Source organism: Euphorbia lathyris, chromosome 7 (genome assembly GCF_963576675.1).
Source record: "Euphorbia lathyris chromosome 7, ddEupLath1.1, whole genome shotgun sequence".
Lineage (NCBI taxonomy): Eukaryota > Viridiplantae > Streptophyta > Magnoliopsida > Malpighiales > Euphorbiaceae > Euphorbia > Euphorbia lathyris.
In genome coordinates, this window is record NC_088916.1 from 83,732,098 (window position 1) to 83,753,825 (window position 21,728).

The following is a 21,728-nucleotide window of genomic DNA, read 5'->3' on the forward strand; positions in this document are numbered from 1 at the left end:
GGAATTTAGGGGCGGTATATAGTCGGCCACTTTATCATTTATGTTCAAATAGCAAATTTTCTAGGGACTATTTCCATGAATTTTTATTGTTTCCTTGGGTTTTGTCTTTCTCCCTTGACACAGACATCTAAGCCAAATGGATAGCTGATCCCGTTGCCGTAGTCGAACTGCCCTATAGAGTTCCACATGGGTACCACGCCTTCATTGTGGCCGAGGTTAGTATAAATTCTAGATTTAATTTCTTCTGATTTTGAAAGTTCCTACTCCCAAAAGCATGTATTGATCGGTTGGATGGGTGATTTAACGAGGATAATATAAATTCTAGATTTCGTTGCGATTACAGTAAAGAGGAGAGGAAAAATAGGTAGACAGATGAAGGATTCAGAACATGCTTCAAAGAAGTGAAAAAGGAGATATGCATAGCTCAAAGTCTTTATTTACATGAAGAAGTTCAATTGTTGATTTCAGATTTTGTTATTTTTAGTTTCAGTATTGACAATATTGGTGAGGTTTATTGTAAAATTTGATTGGAATGGCATGATGTGATTGGAATGGCATGATGTATGTGGTTATAACTGTTTGCTACAGTTAGACATAGTCCAGAAAAAATGAATTTTCTGGCATTACTGAACAGGGATTTAGTGACAAAATATTCGTCGGTAAATTTTTCATTGAGATACTAAATTTTTAGCGACAGTTTACCGACCTGTGTTCTGTCGCTAAATCCTGTTTTTTTTTGTGAAAGTTTAAACCGCCAGTAGGATAGCGTTCCTATTAAAAACCTTTCCCCGATGCCCTAATAAAACCGTCGGTAAAAGTAGAAACGCTGGAATTGACAACACTTTTGCAACAGTTTTTAAAACCATCGCTACTATCTCTAACGACGGTTAAAAACGTCGCTAAAGTAGAAAAAAACCGTCGGTAAAGGGTTTTTTTTTGTAGTGATGGTTCAGTATCAAGTACTGAAATACACTTAAAAGTAAAACCGATACCAAACCGAAATCATAAAAACCCAAATTCAATAAACCAAACCGATAAACACCCCTAATTAGAAATAAAATTACTCATGTATTATTAACTATTTTAAATGTCATAGATAAAAAATTACTCATATTAGCCAGCACCTGTGGTGAATAATACAAAAGAATTGTTAAATAAATAAAAACAGAAACAATATCAGATAATAAAGACTCTATAAAACAAAAACGGTGGTGAGCACACCGATAGCTAGAGATCCAGAAATAGTAAATATATTGAATACGGCAGCGTTTTCAGCTGGAGTAGGAGAATAAGATGAAGAACCAAAGATTGTAGACAGCGGGATTACAGAAGGAAAAGGAGAACCTGCTGTAGGTGGAGGAGGAGGAGATGGAGGAGAGTTAACAATAGCCGGAGATTGAGCATTCACCGGAGGAGGAGTAGCAGTACTCGATGGAGAAGGAGAAGGACAAGAAACTAACTTTTTTAACCATTCCATCATTTTTACTGATATTACTTAGAAGAAAAATAAAATTGATTAAACTAGCTTTTTTTTAGCATTAATCACCACCTCTAATTATAAATCTTCAAGTAAATTATTTTAATCTTTACCAGAGTTGTGTATTATATTAAGATTATAAAATAAAAAGTTGCTAAATTAAAATAGGAAATAATTTTACTATCTCTTCCTTTTTAATGACTTAGCCTTTGTTTGGGAGTTTGGAGGTTAACCGATGTGAGAGTTAAAGGAGGTAATGGAAAGGGAAGGGAAGTGATGGAATGGAATGTTAAAAATTAACCTTGTTTGGGAGTTTATAGGATGTAAATGAGGTTAAATGTTTAACCTTGTTTGGGAGTTTAAATTTGGAGGGGAATGAAGGTTAAATTTACTCTCCAGAGACAATAAATTTTTAAAAAGTTTACGTTACTTCCATTAACCCCAATTTTGGAGGTTAGAGTTTGGAGGTTAGAGCAAGTAAAGATTTAACCCCATTAACCTCTATTTACTCTCAAAAAATAACTCCCAAACAAGGTTAACTTAATACTTAACCTTCCATTACTCTCATTTACTCCCATTATCCTCCTCCCAAACAAGGGCTTAATGAAAATATATTTTTAAAGCTTGATATATCAATTCCTCCTAAATATATTCAAAAACCTTAATTAGTTCCTTAAACTTGCTTCAACTGTATCTAATATTAAACTTGTTTAAAGTGTTATTTTCAATGTTACGAGAGATGTAAACGGGGCAGGGTGGAGAATGCATTCTCATCCCCGTTCCCGACTAGTCCGGGATTCCCCATCTCGGTCACCACGAGCTAATCGGAAACAAACTTATCCCCTATTCATGTCCCCATGGAGATCTTCATTCCTCGTTTTACAGATGTTCCAAAAACGTTATCAACATTCCTCATTTTCCGCGGGAAATCACCATTTATATTTAGAATCAATAAAGACAAAAACATTTAAAAAACAATGGCTAATAATACCAAGTATTAACAATCATCCTCAAAAATTTCAAATCACAAAAAACTAACAAACAATTTAAAACAATCAATCACCTAATTAAAAAATCAATTATCATGGGAATAATCGAGGATCCTTATCGAAGATTAAGGGGCGGAGACAAGGATCCACACGGGACAGGGATACCTATCTCCATCCCGGTTCCATCTCCTTCATAGAGAATAAAATGATCCTCATCCCCGTCCCATGGGGATCCTTATCGGATTCTCCGTCCCGTCATCCCTAAATGTACCCATGCATAACCACTTTTTTTTTCTTTTGGGATATTATAAACATAATTTATGTCGCATTAAACTAAAGTATAATAGGATGATTCAACGAATTATAATTAAGATACAACATAAAGCCTAAATGTTAAAGTTAGAGGTCAAATGTTAGAGACAAATAAATTTGCTATTTTGCTACCATTATTAGAAGTAGAGGTGTGTATCGGTTCAAAACCGAACCAAACCGAACAAAAATTACTAAAATAATTCACACCAACACCAAATCAAATAATATGTGAAACCAAAATACTATCGAACCAAATATTTAATTCGGTTCGGTTTTAAACCGTACGATTTTAGTCAAAAAATTTTTGAAAATAACAAATATAAATCACTATATTTTATCATTAAATTTACTTCAAAAATAAAAAAATTAAAATACTTCTAAAATACATTTATATTAATTGATTATCATGATAATTATAAAAAAAATAAACTTATAAAATCAAATATATGTATATTTATAAAATAATGTTGAATATATGTAATTCAGTGTGGTTCAGTATTAAGTACTGAAATACACTTAAAAATAAAACCGATACACAAGCCAAATATCAAAAACCCAAATTCAATCACTTCAGTTCAATAAACCAAACCTATGTACACCCCTAATTAGAAATAAAATACTCATGTATTATTAACTATTTTAAATGTCATATATAAAAAATTACTCATATTAGCCACCAGCTGTGGTGAATAATACAAAAGAATTGTTAAATAAATAAAAACAGAAACAATATCGGATAATATAGACTCTATAAAACCAAAACGGTGGTGAGCAGACAGATAGCTAAAGATACAGAAATAGTAAATCTATTGAATACGGCAGCGTTTTCAGCTGGAGCAGGAGCATTAGATGGAGAACCAAAGATTGTAGACGGCGGGAGTACAGAAGGAAAAGGAGAACCTGTTGTAGGAGGAGGAGAGTTAACAGTAGCCGGAGATTGAGCATTCACCGGAGGAGGAGTAACAGTACTCCATGGAGAAGGAGAAGGAGAAGAAACCGGTGGTTTCACAACTGGAGTTGGAGTAGGAGCAGATAGGGGTGGTGGTGGTGTAGCAAGCGGCGATCTAGTAGGTGAAGCCGAAGGAGATGGAGGAGAGTTAACAGTATAGCCGGAGATTGAGCATTCACCGGAGGAGTAGCGGTACTCGATGGAGAAGGAGAAGAAACCGGTGGTTTCACAACTGGAGTTGGAGTTGGAGTAGGAGCAGATACTGGTGGTGGTGTAGCAAGCCCCGATCTAGTAGGTGATGAAGACGGCGACTGTGCGATGGAAGATCCGGCCATCAACACCATTATCAAACAAAGAGAAAAGCATGAGCTCGCCATTTTTTAATTACTTGTTTGTTGATTCTCAAATTAATCAGATCAGAGAGATAGAAATTGAGAGTAATGGAGAAGAGAGAAGGCAAGAGAGGGGTATATATAGGAGAGTTTGGTGTGAGTGAATCCAGCGTCTAGTAAATCCTGACTGTACACATGTAGTTTGAGACGAGGACAAAAGGTGAACCGTTGAGATGTAATTTTAATATGCTTTATGCCACGGTCAAAAAAGAAAAGAAAGAGTCATCGTCTTTCGAATTGAATGCTGGAATAAATTTATTATCGCGTTTCTTACATGTAAATAATTATAAGTTGTTTGTGTTTTAAAGTAATATATTATTTAGTTTTTTTATTTTTAAAAATAATTATATAGATCATGTTTGTCAATTAGATGTTAGTTGATTATATTAACAGTTAGTTGATTACTTTTTTTATCAGCTGATTTGAATAACTGATTTGAATAGCTTATTTGATTAGAGGATTGTATGAACTTGTTTAGTAAAAGTTAGCTGATTCTTAATAGTTGTTTGAGTCAAATGTTAAATAATGACATGTTAAAATATTTATTTCAGATTAAATAGTCACTACAAGAAAAATGCTACTTTGCGACCGAAATTAGCGACTACATATAATTCAGTCGCTAAATTGTGACCGCTATAGTCGCTAATGGTTTTGTATAGTCGCAGAAAGTAGCGGAACACTTTGATGCCTATGTTACCCACGTGTATTTTTATTTAGCAATGCAAAATAGAAATTAATCGGAAAAAAAACTAAAAAAGAAAAAATAAATATAAATATGACATTAAAAAAGAAAAACCCTAAAATTCTTTCTATTCTCGACCTAGCCGCTCTCCTCTCTTCTCTACGCTCTGAAACTCGACCGAAGCCCCCTCTCCCCCCTCTTCTCTGTGGTCTGCTCTTCGACTTAAGCCACTCTCCTCTCTTTTTTTCCGATTTAATCTTTCTCCTTTCAGACATCTGTGTTGGATTAAATAAATAAACTTTCAGAGGTACAGAGGAAGAGTATAATTGTTGGAAGAAATTCTCTTCTGATTCTCTTGCCTTACTACTTTGTATTGATAGGTATTTATAGATTACAAACATGACTCTTAGTAAACCACATTAACTCACTATAAATACAGATACATACACAGGTACAGAAATGACTCTTGGACACCCTATAAATACAGATACAGAAATGACTCTTGGATAATCCACTGAATCAAATTAAAGACTATTAATTATAAGTTCATTATTTCAACACACCCCCTTAAACTTATAATTTTTTTTATCCCTTAGTAACACTAAGAACAACTCTCAATCTGCTGAAATCTTCCAACTTCAAAGCTTTAGTAAAAATATCAGCAACTTGATCTTTGGATGGTACATGCTTGAGTTGAATTTCTTTCCTTCCAATGCATTCTCTAATAAAGCGATACTTGGTGTCAATGTGTTTGCTTCTATCATGAAAGATCGGATTTTTAGCCAACGCAATAGCTGACTTATTATCAACAAAAACATCAGTTGCTCCATCTAGAGCAAACTTCAAACTTTTTAACATCCGTCTCAACCATATTGCATGACAAACACAAGAAGCTGCTGCAACATACTCTGCTTCACATGTTGAAAGTGTAACAATTGCTTGTTTTTTAGAACTCCAAGCAAAAACAGCAGTTCCCATAAAAAACACAAAACCAGTAGTGCTTTTTCTATCATCAACATCTCCTCCCCAATCACTATCACTGAATCCATACAATCTGAAATTGTTCTGGGAAGAGTAAAATAAACCATAATCCAGTGTACCTTTGATGTATCGAAGTATTCGTTTTGCTGCCTCCATATGAATTAAAGTTGGAACCTCCATGTAACGACTAATGAGTCCAACTCCATATAAGATATCTGGCCTTGTACATGTCAAAAATCTCAGCCTTCCAACCAACCTTCTGAACAAAGTTGGATTCACCTTTTCTTCATCATCATGCTTTGACAACTTATTTCGACAATCCACTGGCGTAGAAGCTGAATTGCATTTATCCATCTTGAATTCTTTTAAAGTAGCTTCTGCATATGACTTCTGAGACAAAAAGACACCTTCATCACTTTGCTTAACTTCAATGCCCAAATAATATGACATCAGCCCCAAATCCGTCATCTCATAATTATTTGTCATCAACTTCTTAAATTCTTCAATCATCTTTTGATCAGATCTTGTGAAAATTAAATCATCAACATATAAGCATACATACATTATTTTTCCATCCTCATTCTCCTTGATATACAAAGCATGCTCATATGGACATCTTGTGAAGCCATTCTTCTGGAAATAGTCATCGATGCCAGAATACCAAGCCCTTGGAGCTTGCTTAAGGCCATACAAAGCCTTTTTTAACTTCAACACCTTATCTTCTTGCCCTTTCACAGTATAACCCAATGGTTGATTGACATAAACTTCTTCTTCAAGAGTTCCATTTAAGAATGCTGATTTGACATCCATTTGGTGAATTTTCCATCCTTGTTGAGCTGCCAAAGAAATAACTAATCGAATTGTCTCAATTCGAGCCACCGGAGCAAAAACTTCTTCATAATCAATTCCGGCCTTTTGAGAAAAACCTTTTGCAACAAGGCGAGCTTTATACTTCTCCACTTTTCCTTTGGCATTTTTTTTTATTTTGAAAATCCACTTCACTGCTACAGCTTTTTTTCCCTTTGGCAGTGTTGCCAATTCCCAAGTGTCATTCTTCTTTATGGAATTTATTTCTTCATCCATTGCTTGTCTCCATTTCTTTTCCTGAACAGCTTCTTCAAATTGTACAGGTTCTGTATTAGCAAACAAACAGAATAAAGTAGCGTTATCTACTTCTTCAGTTTCTGCATAAATCTCACTCAAGCTTCTCATTCGAGGCTGCCTCTCTGATGAACTTTCTGGGGATGAGTCTGTCACATTTGTCTGAGATGTGGAAGGTGAGTTTGGTGGTGTGATAATTACATCTTCATTTTGACCTGCAAAATCATCATCATATACAGGAAGAAAATCATAATTTTCATCTTCTCGAATCTTCCAATTCCAAGAGCTTTCTTCTTGAAATTCTGCATCTCTGCTTATCACAACTTTTCCATTCTGAGGATTATAAAATTTATAACCTTTGGAATTTTTTGCATAGCCAATAAACACCATCTTCTCACTTTTATCATCCAATTTGCTTCTCAATTCGTCAGCAACATGAACATAACCAAGACAACCAAATACTTTTACGTGAGAAATATTTGGTTTCTTTCCACACCATGCTTCATTGGGGGTCTTTTGTAAAAGCTTCTTTGAAGGACTTCTATTATTCAAATAGACTGCACATGTTACTGCTTCTGCCCAAAATTCTTTTGGCATACCTTTGCACTTCATCATGCTTCGGGTCATGTTAAGAATGGTTCTATTTTTCCGTTCCACGACACCATTTTGTTGAGGAGATCTTGGAACAGTAAGCAATCGACGAACACCATTATAATCACAGAACTGATTGAATTTCTCAGATGTGAATTCTCCTCGATCAGTTCGCAATGCTTGAATCTTCAAACCGCTTTCATTCTCAACTAGTGCTTTAAATTTTTTAAACACTTCAAATGCTTCAGATTTTGCCTTCAAAAAATAAACCCATGTTTTCCGAGTATAATCATCAATAAATAATAAGAAATACCGGCTTCCTCCATGTGAACTCGGATTAATGGGACCACAAATATCTGCATGCACCAATTCAAATGGTTTTGATGTGCTTGACAAAGACTCCTTTGGAAAACTCCTTCTGAATTGCTTCCCATACATACACCCTTCACAAATCTGATTGGGATGATTTATGGAAGGTAATCCATACACCATTTGTTGCTTGCACATTTGCTCCAGTCCACCAAAATTCAAGTGACCCATTCTGAGATGCCACAGCCATGCAGAATCTGATGAGGCTTTCAAACACATAGGACGATCACTGCTGATTTTTAATTTGAACATCTTGTTTGCAGACATAGGAACTTTTGCAATCATTTTTTTCTTTCCATCTTTCATAACCAGCCCATTCCTGTTCATCTCCACTTCATAACCTTTCTCCAAAAGTTGTCCAATACTCAAAATATTGGATTTCAAAGCTGGAACATAATAAACATGAGAAATAAATTGATGATCTCTATTCTTCAGTTTGATAAGAATGTCACCACTTCCCATAACTGGAACTTTTGTTTTGTCACCGAAAGAAATACTTCCTTTCTTAGATTCATCAAGCTTATAAAAAAGTTCTTTATTTCCCGTCATATGATTGCTTGCTCCCGAGTCTAGATACCAAGACTCCTTGCTCCTTGCTTCATATTCGCTACATGTCAGTAACAAAGTTGATTATTCATCTTCCTCCTCGGCAAAATTGGCCTGTTCGTCTTTAAAAGGTTCAGATTTACACTCAGCAGCATAATGCCTAAATTCTTGACAATTGTAACATTGCACACGAGATTTATCACGACCATGCCAATTATTTCCACGGCCTTGGAAATTGTTGCCTCTACCACGTCCTCTTGCATTCCATTGCTGATTATTTGTGGCTTCATTATTGTGGAAATTTCTGCCACCTCTACCTCTTCCATTATATCCACGATTCTAGCCACGGCCACGGCCTCTACCTCTTGATCTTCCTCTTCCTCTTCCTCTTCCATATCCACCTTCAAATTGGTTCTTTTCTTCTTTATCATTCAAATCTAGTTTCGCCTGCAACACCTGAGCGACAGGTTCTTCTCTATTTTTTAATCTCTCCTCATGGGCTTGTAACGAACCCAAGAGTTGATCTACAGACATAGTCTCCACATCTTTTGATTCTTCAATGGAAGTCACCACGTAATCAAATTTCTGAGTCAAAGAAGGAAGGATTTTTTCTATCACAAGAACATCCTCCATTTTTTCTCCATATCTCTTCAACTGATTGACAATTACCAAAGTTCTATTAAAGAACTCATCAATTTTCTCTGACTCTTTCATCTTGAGTTTCTCATACTCACTTCTCAAGGTTTGCAAACGCACCTTGACTACTTTATCTTTCCCTTTAAAGGAATTTTCGAGAATCTCCCATGCCTCCTTGGCTGTTGTTGCAGTCGAAATTTTCACGAACATATTCTCATCCAGACACATGTGATTAGAGAGAGTGCTTGTTGGTCTTTCTTCCTTTTCGCTTTTTGAGCATTCGTCAATTCCTCCTCATTCTCTGGCTGCTCATATCCAGTTTCTATCATTTCCCATACATCTTGGGAACCCAACAAAGCCTTCATTCTAATGCACCAATTATCATAATTTTCCTTTGATAATTGTGGATATTTGTATGGAATCATTCCATTCAACATTGTAGAGAATTTTTGCTGGCTCTGATACCAATTTGTTGGATTAAATAAATAAACTTTCAGAGGTACAGAGGAAGAGTATAATTGTTGGAAGAAATTCTCTTTTGATTCTCTTGCCTTACATAGGTATTTATAGATTACAAACATGACTCTTAGTAAACCACATTAACTCACTATAAATACAGATACAGACACAGGTACAGAAATGACTCTTGGATAATCCACTGAATCAAATTAAAGACTATTAATTATAAGTTTATTATTTCAACAATCTGACCTGATCCCTCTCCCCTCTTTACGGCTTCCTTCTTCGATTAACTCTAACTGAGCATCGTGGAGCAGGCGACACTTTTTTATGTATGCTGGAGTTTGTACCTGAAATTGAAGGGCTAAAATTGGAGGAGTTTGAAAAGATAGAGGAAGGAAGAACTAGAAGCAGAAGGCTGTTAGCTCTAGCCTTCTTTTTATTAAGGTAGCAATCCTTTAGGCACTAGTGCCCTAGAAATTTCAGTCTTCATTTTGTATGATTGTAGATGATTGTAGATACTTATTAGGATGTTAATCACTGTGGATTTTAATGATTTGCTAATTAATTGTATTTGTGTGTGCGTAATTGTCTCTGAAATGGTTTCCTAGTTTCAATGCAATTGTGATTTTATCTTAGGAATGTTGAACTTTTGAACTTGAAATTGTTGTTATGTTAATCCTTTCCTGTACCCATGAAATAGGTAATTAATTATATTCACTAATGCAGCTAATTTCATTGATTAAACTAATGCTGCTTATTTTATTGATAAACTGCTTCAGGTTCTAATTAGCCATTTCTAAATTCCTAAGGTTATTGTTGCCAATATGTTGTAACATAAGGCATAAGGGATATTATTTTGTTCATTTTGAATTAAAAAAATTGTATGCGGGGACTAGATACCATGGTTGGTGAACATGGAATTCAACTATCCAATGGATAGAAGCAGAGAAGAGAAAAGTATGAATGTAACTATTAGTATAGGTTTATAGAAAAATATAGCAATATTATTAAATATTCTTATATAAATGTAACGATTAGTATAGGTGTATAGTGAAATTGGAGTTACCCCGAAAATACGACACAAAGTAGTCACTAATCCAATTAGATTGACATCATTATTACAGTAATTTTTTTAAATTGAGTTAATGTTGACTCGTTTGACACAAACTCACTAATAGACACATGAACTCGATAATCGCTGCCTCTAAAGTGTAACTTTCTGTGTGTGTTACTCCGAATTCAATTTCTTTCTACTTGTCTGGTTTCTGTCCTTAAACTCTTTCTCATTGCATTTGCTTGCAAAAACCATAATCATCCTTGTTTGATTTCTTATACTTGCTTTCAATGAGACACATTAGAGGTTTCAAGAGAAGTAAAAACCAGATAAAAAGCTTGACCAGAGTGTGCTGTCTGCAGATTTGTCTTCTCTCCAGCCTCTGCCTCTGCCTCTGCCTCGCCAGCGCTTTGATCACTGGGATGAATTTTACCACAGGATCACTGGTACTGGTAACACTCCATTTCGAGTTTTACATTTTACTATCTAACTCAGATTGATTTTATGGGTAATGGATTGATATATTACATTTTATACCAATTAATAGCTTACACTTGTATCTACAATGTTAATTCTTTTGCAAATGTAATCAAACACGATAGAGATATTATGAGCTCCCAAATGTAAACATCGATATATAATCAGCTTGTACGTTCTGCATTTGTATCATAGAGTGCTTTTTTTTACTGATCCTAATGAGTATGCTGCAAATATAGGTAAAGAAAAGGAAAAACTCATATAAAAGACTGCAGAAGCTTTCTAGTTTTTTTAACTAATACAATCTGTGATATCAAAAGGATTTGTTTACCGACTTCCTTGGATGTCAATCTTCCAGTGAATTTCTTAATCTGACTTTTTTTCTTTTAAACATGTCAAGTTGTTTCAAACTTTCTGTTTTTGTGTGTCTGAAGTAGGTGTTTCAATTTGCTTCTCACGAACACTTTTACACTGTTTGCTTTAAGTTGATTTCATTTTTCTTTTTAATGTTTAAGACTTCATCAATCTTCTATTTAGTTGGTCTGGATTTTATGTTTTGAAATGTTTTGAAGTATAGTGGTCATAATGTTAGTTAGCGAAAAGCTTAGTCGCCATAGGTGTAATTTATGCCCGTTTGGTTATCATTTTTGTAGTTCCTTTTTTTTTCTTCATCACTATAGAAGAGTAGAGTATAAGCTGATTTCTTAATGTTTGTTCTGAATTTGTAGGTCGAATTTGAAACCTCCTTTGGGAAGAAGCAGAAAACGTTCTAACTCTGAAGATGGTGAGTTGGACCGCTGGATCCAAGCGCTTATTCTGGTGCTTCTCATGGTCGCCGGTATGAAATGCCTATGTGCTAGTTTGTCTTCAGATAAAATGCATATGCACTGGTAAAGTCCTAGTTTTGACTGTTATACACTTTCAACGCAGCTCTGTTGCTATGAATTTGATCCGATTTTGATTGATCTGAGTCTTGTTTTCAAATAGAAATTTGGGGTTTAGTTGTTTGTGTATGCTACTTTCATGCCCTGCTTCAGTTAGTTGGATTTTTTTAAGTTGGATTTTTGTTTAGCTTCATTGTTGTCTGAAGTTGGCGATCAGTTAGAGGAAACTCGGTTAGCAATCATCTATACATTTTTAATTATTGGTTTGATCTAGGTTTCTTTTTCATGTTGCATTATTTTTCTAATCGTGATCAATTGCTTTTGATACACTTCCTATGTCTCTTTTGTTTCATGTGATCTGTTATGCGTAATTTCAATCCGATTTTAGTTTCTGCTTAGGAATTGCAATTTGGAAGTGCAACTGGATATTCTTAATTGCTTTCTGCTGTTAATACATGAATTTCTGCTGTGTACATAAATTTCTTAATTGCTTAGTACATGAATTTCTGCTTAGGAAGTGCAATTTGGAATTGCTTAGTACAAAGTCAATATTGATTGCTAATTCAGGCTACACATGAACTCCTTAGTTTTTATTTGTTTTTCCAGCCACTTTTGTATGTTCTGTTTTGCTTGTACTTATTTTGATTGGTAATTCAGGCCAAAAAATGCCATTGAAGAACTTGAAGCATTCTATGAGGCTGCCGGAGGTGTTTAATAGGGAAGGGGGAATTTTTGAATTAGGTTTCAGCTGCACCGGTATCTTAGAAATTCAAGAGCATTCTTCAAGTTCTGATGGTCCATCTAATTTAGGTGCTACTATTGAAATTCAAGGGATAAGAAACACATGTGTGACTGTATAGGAGCGCCTTGATGGCTTCAATGTATATATATTTCTAATTTGTGGTTAATTTATTGAGTGTGTTAAAATAGGTTTATAATTGTATTTAATAATCCTAATTGTAATTACAATTATCATTATATATAAATTTTATAGTATATTACCCATGAGATTTGTCATAATTCCATTCAAATCAGTCGGCAAAAGTTCCCAGGAAATTGCACAGAATTTCCAACAATTTACCGACAGAAATGCCGTCGGAAATTGTTTATAAACCGACCAACTTGTGTCTCCATTCTAGCCATTACCGACTATTTATAGTCGCAAAATATGGTCGGTAAATTTGCGACCACTCAACGACTAAATCAATCAGTAGCTATAGTTTGCGACTATCGTTACAAATAGTCGCCGTTTGTCCAGCGACTAGTCATTTACCGACTGAACACTTTTGGTCGGTAAACCACCAAATTCGGTCGGTAAATCACTCTAGCTACTGAATTAGCTACCAAAACTGCGGTAGCTAACTAGTTATTTTCTTGTAGTGAACGGACTCCAATGATGTTATCATTAGCCACGGTTCTTCTACAACCGACTCTAACACTACAAGAAAAACAACTATTTATGAGAAAAATTTAGTGAGAATAATAAAAAATTCTCATTACAAACATACTACAATGAGAATATTAAAATATTCTCGTTGAAAATATTATTATAAATATTCAACTATTTAATTTTATAAAATTATTCTCATTAATTAGTGCCAAATGTTTTGGCTCCAAAAATTCCCCCAAAATTTAGTTAATACTAAATAAATAAATAAAAGAAAAAGGATACTTTAGTAATTTTTCTCTCTTCCAAACTCTAAAGTCATGCTCTGACTTTCTTTCTCTCTCTCTACGATATGTTAAACCCTAGACTCAAACTTGTTCGCATCTCCTGTGGAACCGTCAACTCCGATCGTCCTCCCGACTTGCTATCTCTTGTATTTCGGACCCCTCGTGATGGTAAGACTCTCTCTTCGCCCTCGTGATGGTAGGACTCTCTCCTAATGCAAGGTCAGTTATTTGGGGATTCCCTCTTCCTCTCCTCCCCCTCTAGCCCAGCTTAATTTCATTAAGCCTTGAATTCGAGCTATTCAGGAATGAAGTGCAAGGAAATTAAACTCCATGTGTTTATTTTCTTAGTATTTACTTGTATGAGCATGCTGTTTTCTGTTGCAGGACTCAAATGGGGTTTTCAGCTGCTATTCACTCATTGGTTCCACCCAATCACTCTCCTGAGGTTTTTCTGTTTTCTCTTTTTACTATTTCATTTCAGTTCAATTAGTTAGTAAAATTGTTGCCTCCCAGAAATTTTAGATATTTACTCAAATTGAATAAGTTCTGTTTTCTCTTTTTCCTATTTCATATCAGTTCAATGAAGCATTTAGCAGGGGACTCAGTATCTTTAGAGATTGTTACAGTAAAAAAATCATAGGTTGACTTATGATTTGAGGTAATTACCCCTGACAATATTGCTTTTTCAAGTCTTAGTTTTCTGAATCTTGTTTTGTTTCTGATGGTGTGTGTGGTCTCAAGTTCACATTGAAAAAATTGGCAACCTATAGGAGAGATAGTAGAGATGATGAGATGGATCCATTTGGAAGTGGGCATATGGAAAATGGTTTTGATGATGACAAAGATGAACAAGAAGGGGAGGCGGAGTATGATTTGAACTCGGAATCAGGTAGCGATATGGGTTCTGATTTTATTGACGAGGATGATGATGATGTTGACATTGTTGATGCAGAGGATGCTCGTATAACTAAGTAATTCAAAAGTGTTTGGAATTACATGTTCTAGTTGAATCCCAATGGTTCCTCTGAAGATCATATTCCCTTTTTGATCATCCAGTGGAGATTTTCGGGCTGTAAACAGAATCTTACTCATTGGGGGCATGAGAGAAGGATCACACATGGAATTAGGATATTAAAGAGAGAATATGAAGTTTCTCTTATCAATCTTTTGGATGTGTTACAATAGAAAAGTTACATTTGTTTTCTCCAGGCTGCCATGTATGGTTATCTGTTGAAGCCGGGGAAATTCAAACTTGATTTTGCAGGTGAGCCAGATGCTGTCAATGCAATAATGCATTCTGGTATGAAATTCTAACTAATGTTTCAGAGCCTATGTACATATTTGACAAACTTGATGAGTTGATGATGATCTGTAACAAATTCAATTCCTTTTTTATTGTAGAATGTTTTCACCCACAAAATCTAACTGGATGTGCATTTTGAATTTCTTTTTCTGCAATAGTGTCTGGTAGGAACATGAGGTGTGTGAATGGAAGTTCTTAGCTACTTCACCTGTAAATAGCTAAGAGATTTAGTCGCTTTTAGCAGGTTTACTACTACTTGATGCCGTTATTTTTTTTATCCCTAGTTGACATATTCTGTTCTGTGTAAGACTTAGAAGAATAGGCATGGAGTTTTGGGACCTATTTGCATCCAAAGGCAACAAATATTCTTAGCCTGATAGAAGAAAGCAGTAACGGTTTCTTGGATGTTTCCATCTTGTTTGCTTACCGTGTTTTTCACCTTAGGATTGGATTGATCACTCTCTTGCCTAACTAACTTTACATTAGGGAATTAAGGGTGTTAATGCACGAACACGAAACAAACTCAACACGAGACAAATGGGTTAGTGTTTTACTAAATAGATTTTAGGTTGAATTAGGATTGATTGGTCCTGTTTTTGTTCCTTATTATAATTTCATCACTTTTAATTCCTATATATATATAAACAGATATTCCATCTCTGCTGCTCTGAAGTTTCCTCTCCTTTTTTCAGGTAATCTAATCTAACCTAATTATAACTCCAACATGAAGCATTAAGCAATAGATGAAGGAAGCTATTGGTAGCCGAAAGGATGTGGCTTTGGAAGAGATGAATATCCCGAGAGCAATAGAAGCCAACGAGCAGGGTAGAACAAAAACATTGGAGAAACACGAGCGACTTTGTAAGCTCAGTTGTGCAATAGCGGTTTTAGCCTCAGCTTTTGTGAGTACCAGATACATGACTTTGTTTTATATATGTATCTATTACTGTCGTGGAATGTATTTATTACAAGTATTTGCTTTTATGCTACTTATTTCAGTCTATCCGTAGAGAGCTTGAAGAGTCCCTGAAACTTGTTAAGAAGGAGGTACGATTACTTGTTCTCTACTGGGTACACTAATTTATTACGCGCTTTAAGTACTAAACATGTTTAAAAGATTTATGATTCGCTCTCATTTGTTTCAAGAAAGAATAAGTGTAAGAGTGCCCTTAAAAATCATCTTACACTAAGGATTGATTTTATGAGAAGAACTATACCCTAGCCCAGACCTGTACTTATAGGCCTTACACTAACGTCTTACACTAGAACTATACTATTTGGCTTAGACCAAAACCATCACTAATGTAACCTCTTACACCAGAAGAAGAACCAGAGGGTGACTATAGGGCTTAGACCCTAACGTCTAGCTCTGTAACCATCACTATACCCTAGCCAGGCTTACACTAAGGTCTAGCGTAGTTACCTGTAAAACCACAACTAATGGTAAAGTGGAAATATCACAGAGTAATAAGAGATGGGGCAATCAGGTACTCCTCTCTTGGGGTAAGTAAATCCATAATATAATATATTTCTCTCAGTTATTGTGATTGTATTGTTCTTGTATTAGTAAGTCAAACATCAGTTACATTCCCCCCTGAGTTCCTGCTTCCTTTTAACGCCATTGGAAAGGTCTTTGTAAGGCTCCAGCCTAGAGTTAGCTTTCTTCTTTTTGAAATGCCAGAGTCCTTAAGTTCAGGAGTTTGTGTAAGCCTAGCAGTTAAGAAAGAGAATGTTCCTAGTACCATATTCTCATAGGCTTCACTGCCATATTCCAGTGCAAGCCTGTGGAAGGAGTCAGGCGGCTAGCTCCTCACTCCTGTCGATCAGCTTCTTCTTCCTTCTATTGGGATTGGAATAATGAATAGTGAATACCAGTTTTCCTATAGGAAGTTCAAGTATTTTTCTTTGAATTGGTAGAGATATTTTTACTTTTGGACAAGCCATTGCACTTGGAGCTAAATCAAATTTGTATTTTATTATGCAATTATATAAGTTTCGTCTTATTGATATCAAAGAAAATATACATATTCATGGGTAAATTATTGTTGACTTTCATGGGTATTTTAGGATGTGCATGTGTGAGCTTTGGATGTACTCGTTTTATGAGATTTGAGAGTGATGGGATGATGGTTATAGTACCAACAAAGTGAAGAATTATCTTGCAGGAACTAGGGAGATGATTAAACCTGATGGCGGTCCGCCTAAGTTGTTTTGCCCTGTTGAGTGCAGGAAAACTTCATAAAACTCTCTGGTGGTTCTGCTTTTTCATGGTAAGCATTGTCTAATTGTTGTCAGGAAAACTTCATAAAAATCTCTGATGGTTCTGCTATTACATGGTAAGAATTGTCAGTGATTACTAGTTGTGATCCAGTCTATATTAAGTTCCAGAAAGGAGGACCAAAGGGAAATTTCTCTATTGGGATTTGTCTTCCTACATTTCAACTTTTAGCTTTGCATGTTTTGAGATTTTGGAAGTCTGAAAATTTTCTTTTGGGATTGATATGCAGGGCTTGATGCTGACTTGGGACTTGCGTTCCACCATAAAGCTCTTGGGAAGTAAGTAATTCTATATGTTTAAGAGTTTTTCATCATGCAAATATTTTGTTGATATAGTTCTATCAATGTTCATTTCAAAAAAGGGCAGCAGCATGTGTGCAAAGTGTTGCATTCGTTATGAGATAAATGATGCACAACTAGGTTACTCGAAAACTCTTTTTTAGTAGCGTTTCTGCATTTTACTTGTTTCTATTTCAGTTTCCTTTTGGAGGTTATGTTTCAAAGGTTATTTTAAATAACATTTCATGGTGTTGGTTTCTTTTTCCATTTCGGATTCAATTTTTTTGTGCAACATAACTGATTCGGTTGAATTTTGAGGTTTACACAAAAGGCAAATAGTTAAGTCTAGGTTTCTAACTAATACAAGAGGGGACCATGCTATAGTAGAATTAGTTAGGTGAGACATATAGTAGTAGTAGTATTAACCATGCATATTCTTCTGTTCTGTTTTGCAGTAAACACGTGAAGCTTATACTTGGTAGGCTGTTGACTGCACATAATGCATTATTTGTTTTGCACTTCTTGATTGACCAACTCTCAAGAAGTCCTCAAGCAATATTAAGCGTTAATGAATACAATTTGGTTTTATTGAACATGGCTTTTATTTTTCTGTCAAGTAAGAAGGATAGATTTTCTAGCTTGAGTTGGAGCACTAAATACTATTGAATTACATTTCCAGTTGCCTTTTATACTTGTTCTTACTGTTAAACAATTTGATACTTGACAGTTACAAGACATTTATACATGAGTTATTGATTGCTTTCCATATTCCCATAAGATAATATTTCCATATCCTTCTCCCATTGTAATACCAGCAGTTATTAGTTTTGAATGTTGAAATCATCATAATCATCATAAGTAATTCGGTGGCGTAATCTATTGTTGAATTGTATTCTTATAATTAATATGCAGAATTTTTTTTTTTTTTGGGTAGAAACAGAAAAAGAAAAACAAAACAACAAACACCTAAGATCAGCCTAGGAAAGCTAACCTATCCGAGTTAGTAAGCAACCTGTCTTAACTCCCAGTCACAGGAAGCTCCTAATATGGTAAGGGATCTTAAGGGCCCAAATGGCTTTCCAGGTATTATATAATGTAAATATGTTTTTTTTTATCATGATGAAATCTTTAATGAGGGGTTCTTTAATCATTATAAATAATTTAATGAGAAGATTTTTAATTATTATAAATAATTTAATGAGAATATTTTTAATTATTATAAACAATTTAGTGAGAATATTTCTAATTATTATAAATAATTTAATGAGAAGATTTTTTATCATTTTAAAAATACTAATAAGGATAACTAATCTCATTATACATGCTCCTAATGAGATGATATTTTATTGGGTTAAGGTGCAAAAATACCCCTAACGTTTTGGGCTAGGAGCAATTTTACCCCTAACGTCTAAAATGGTGCAATTTTACCCCTAACGTTGGAAGCCAAGAGCAATTTTACCCCTAACGTTGATAAATTGGATCAAACACTATTATAAAACACATAAATTTTTATTCATTATTCTGCACCAATTCCATAACAATTCGTTCTAAAAAAAAGAATTTCATGTTTTTTATAATTTAATAATAGAATTTGAGATTAATATTTATAAATTCGGTAGATTTTTTGAATTTTTTTGTCTAATCCGTACAAAAAGACAGTATATTTTTTTATTTTTTTCACATCCTAACAAATGTTTGTGATTTGTTACTGATAAAATGACACATGTATGAAGTGTAGATGACAAGATTCATGACCGAGAAGACAGTTTGATGAATTATTTCTCAAATTGACCCAATTTATTAACGTTAGGGGTAAAATTGCTCTTGGTTTCCAACGTTAGGGGTAAAATTGCACCATTTTAGACGTTAGGGGTAAAATTGCTCCTAACCCAAAACGTTAGGGGTATTTTTGCACCTTAACCCTATTTTATTCTCATAATTACTTTTAGTAAGGGATCCCTATAATGAAAGGAGCCATAAGAGTAATAATTCTCATTAAAAACTCTTTCATGAGAATATCTGGTCTTTTATGATAATTTTTCTTCTCATTAAAGGCCTCTTTTTTGTAGTGTAATGATCAGAGAATTAAAGTCGATTGTTACGAAAGACCGTGGGTAAAGACCCCTTTTAGCCACGATTTTTCTTAACAACCGTGGCCAAAACATAAGTTATTAGAGTCAGTTATACGTAAAAACCAACTCTAATGTCCCTTTAGCCACGGTCGATAAACCGTGGCTAAAGACGAGAAGCATTTGCCACGCCCCCCTTTGGCCACGGTCGACAAACTGTGTCTAATTAAAACTATTTTTTAGAGTCGCCACCAATTAGAATTAAGGCGTGATCGGACACCGGAAATGGTTGAATTTTTAATGGATAAAGGGGTCTGCGGAATAGAGATTTTAGGTTCGTTTGTCGGCTACGTGTAGGGAAGAAAAACTTGATTAATCACCCTACCCCGCGCAAAAAACTTGATTAATCACCCTACCCCATGCAAATGTTGGTACTAAAAGATGTGTTTTTTGTGTGAAGTTTATTTGATTCATCTCGATTCTCATCGACGCTTTTCTATGTATCTATTCTTATAATGTAAGAGTATAACTTTATTAATTTCGGTAACGTCTAACTTAGATTTTCTATAACATAGGCACGTAAATTAATTCCTTTTTTATTTGCAATATTTTTGTAACATCTAATTTATGTTTCTATGACATAGGCACATAAATTAGTCCCGTTTTAAAATTTTATTATTTTTCTTTGTAACGTCTAATTTATGTTTCTATGGCATATGCACATAAATTAGTCCCGTCTCAAAATTTTATTATTTTATCTTTGTAACGTCTAATTTATGTTTCTATGACATAGGCACATAAATTAGTCCCGTTTCAAAATTTTATTATTTTATCTTTGTAACGTCTAATTTATGTTTCTATGATATAGGCACATAAATTAGTCCCGTTTCAAAATTTTATTATTTTATTTGTAACGTCTAATTTATGTTTCTATGACGTAGTCACATAAATTAGTCCGTTTTAAAGTTTTATTAGCGGTTTTTAACCCCTTAATATAGACGTATAAATTGAACCGTTCCAACACGTCAGATACGCATAAGTTTGAAAAAAAAGAATCTTTCATTTTTTTCCATAATTTTTTCAAATAGAAATGGCGTAAATACCATTGTATTTCTTGGTGGTTTTTTTTTTGAAATATAAGATGGGATAATTTCCATTAATTATTTCTATGGTTCCTTCCATTAATCTAAAAAAAAATGTCAAAAATTTATTTACCATAGATCATTAATAAGATTAAATTCCATTCAAAGCCCATCCAATTAAATGGTCCTTACCCAACTCCCTTCTCAGGAAACTTCCAAACTTCTTTCTATATATCTTTTTCCTCAAAAACCTGAACCTTATCTTTCTACTTACCTTCATTTTATATTCCACCATCCGCCTCCCACTTTCTCTTTTCCCTATGTCTCCCTTGAACCTCTTAATAATTCTATTTTAGACCTTCAACCTTCTTTGCATCCCATGCTTCTCCTATTTATCATTTTGATTCCATTTTTTTCTTGGTAATAGTTCGTTTTATTTATGAAATCTATTCCTTCTTCGCATTATGAAATTGCTGTCAGTTTTTTTCCTAATTTTGGATGATGCTTGCTTCTCAAATTACGTATCAGTTTCAGCTTTTACTTTGAGTAAATTCACATTCTATACCATTACAAGAAATAGGACAACTATTTTGCTGGCCATATTTTAAGCATCTATCTTTATTACTTTGAAGATCAGCACTCAATTAACTTGTGTATTTTATGTTGCAGGGAGCAAAGGAATGGAAGAAAACCAACAAAGAATGGCCATAACAAGTCATGAGATTCAAGGTTTAGGTGTTTAGGCTTATTATATGGTTAATTGTTAGCTTTTAATGAGAAACCTTTGGTTAGGATTGCGATCTTCATATATGTACATGTTTATTATTATATATAAAGGTTATTTGCACATTATTTGCAATCCGATTTGATTATATATACAGGTTTATGAAAGAGGTAAAAACCAAAAAAACAATGACAAAATTCTTATAAGAAAATGTCATCTTACTTTCTATCTAACGATAGAGAACTGAAAACAAACCGTCATACTTATTATGTTCCAATAATAGAATTTAATACAAATTATATCATGTGAACTACGTTATCATAACAGTCGAGAAAACAAAAACTGTCATAACATTAACATAACACCTCCATTTTAACTTAATATTTTGACAGATTATTTAAAAATGGTGTCATGAGAA

The 21,728-nt window shown here is 34.3% G+C and overlaps 2 long non-coding RNA genes across 6 annotated transcripts; both read left to right on the forward strand.

Moving 5' to 3' along the window:
* Positions 1–9,890: 9,890 nt before the first annotated feature.
* On the forward strand, positions 9,891–12,816 carry LOC136201475 (uncharacterized). Of its 2 annotated transcripts, none has more exons than XR_010673849.1 (4): positions 9,891–9,931; positions 10,904–10,987; positions 11,747–11,908; positions 12,560–12,816. It is a non-coding gene; the product is annotated as an uncharacterized lncRNA (long non-coding RNA). The 2 variants fall into 2 exon arrangements; XR_010673850.1 differs by having other exon boundaries at positions 9,895–9,931; positions 10,904–10,993.
* Positions 12,817–13,640: 824 nt separating this feature from the next.
* On the forward strand, positions 13,641–18,211 carry LOC136200745 (uncharacterized). 4 transcript variants are annotated; one of them, XR_010673479.1, is made up of 9 exons: positions 13,641–13,795; positions 13,961–14,021; positions 14,153–14,234; positions 14,318–14,876; positions 15,572–15,781; positions 15,879–15,926; positions 17,045–17,149; positions 17,387–17,435; positions 17,891–18,211. It is a non-coding gene; the product is annotated as an uncharacterized lncRNA (long non-coding RNA). The 4 variants fall into 4 exon arrangements; XR_010673476.1 differs by having other exon boundaries at positions 14,153–14,876; XR_010673477.1 differs by having other exon boundaries at positions 14,153–14,876; positions 15,890–15,926.
* Positions 18,212–21,728: the final 3,517 nt, after the last annotated feature.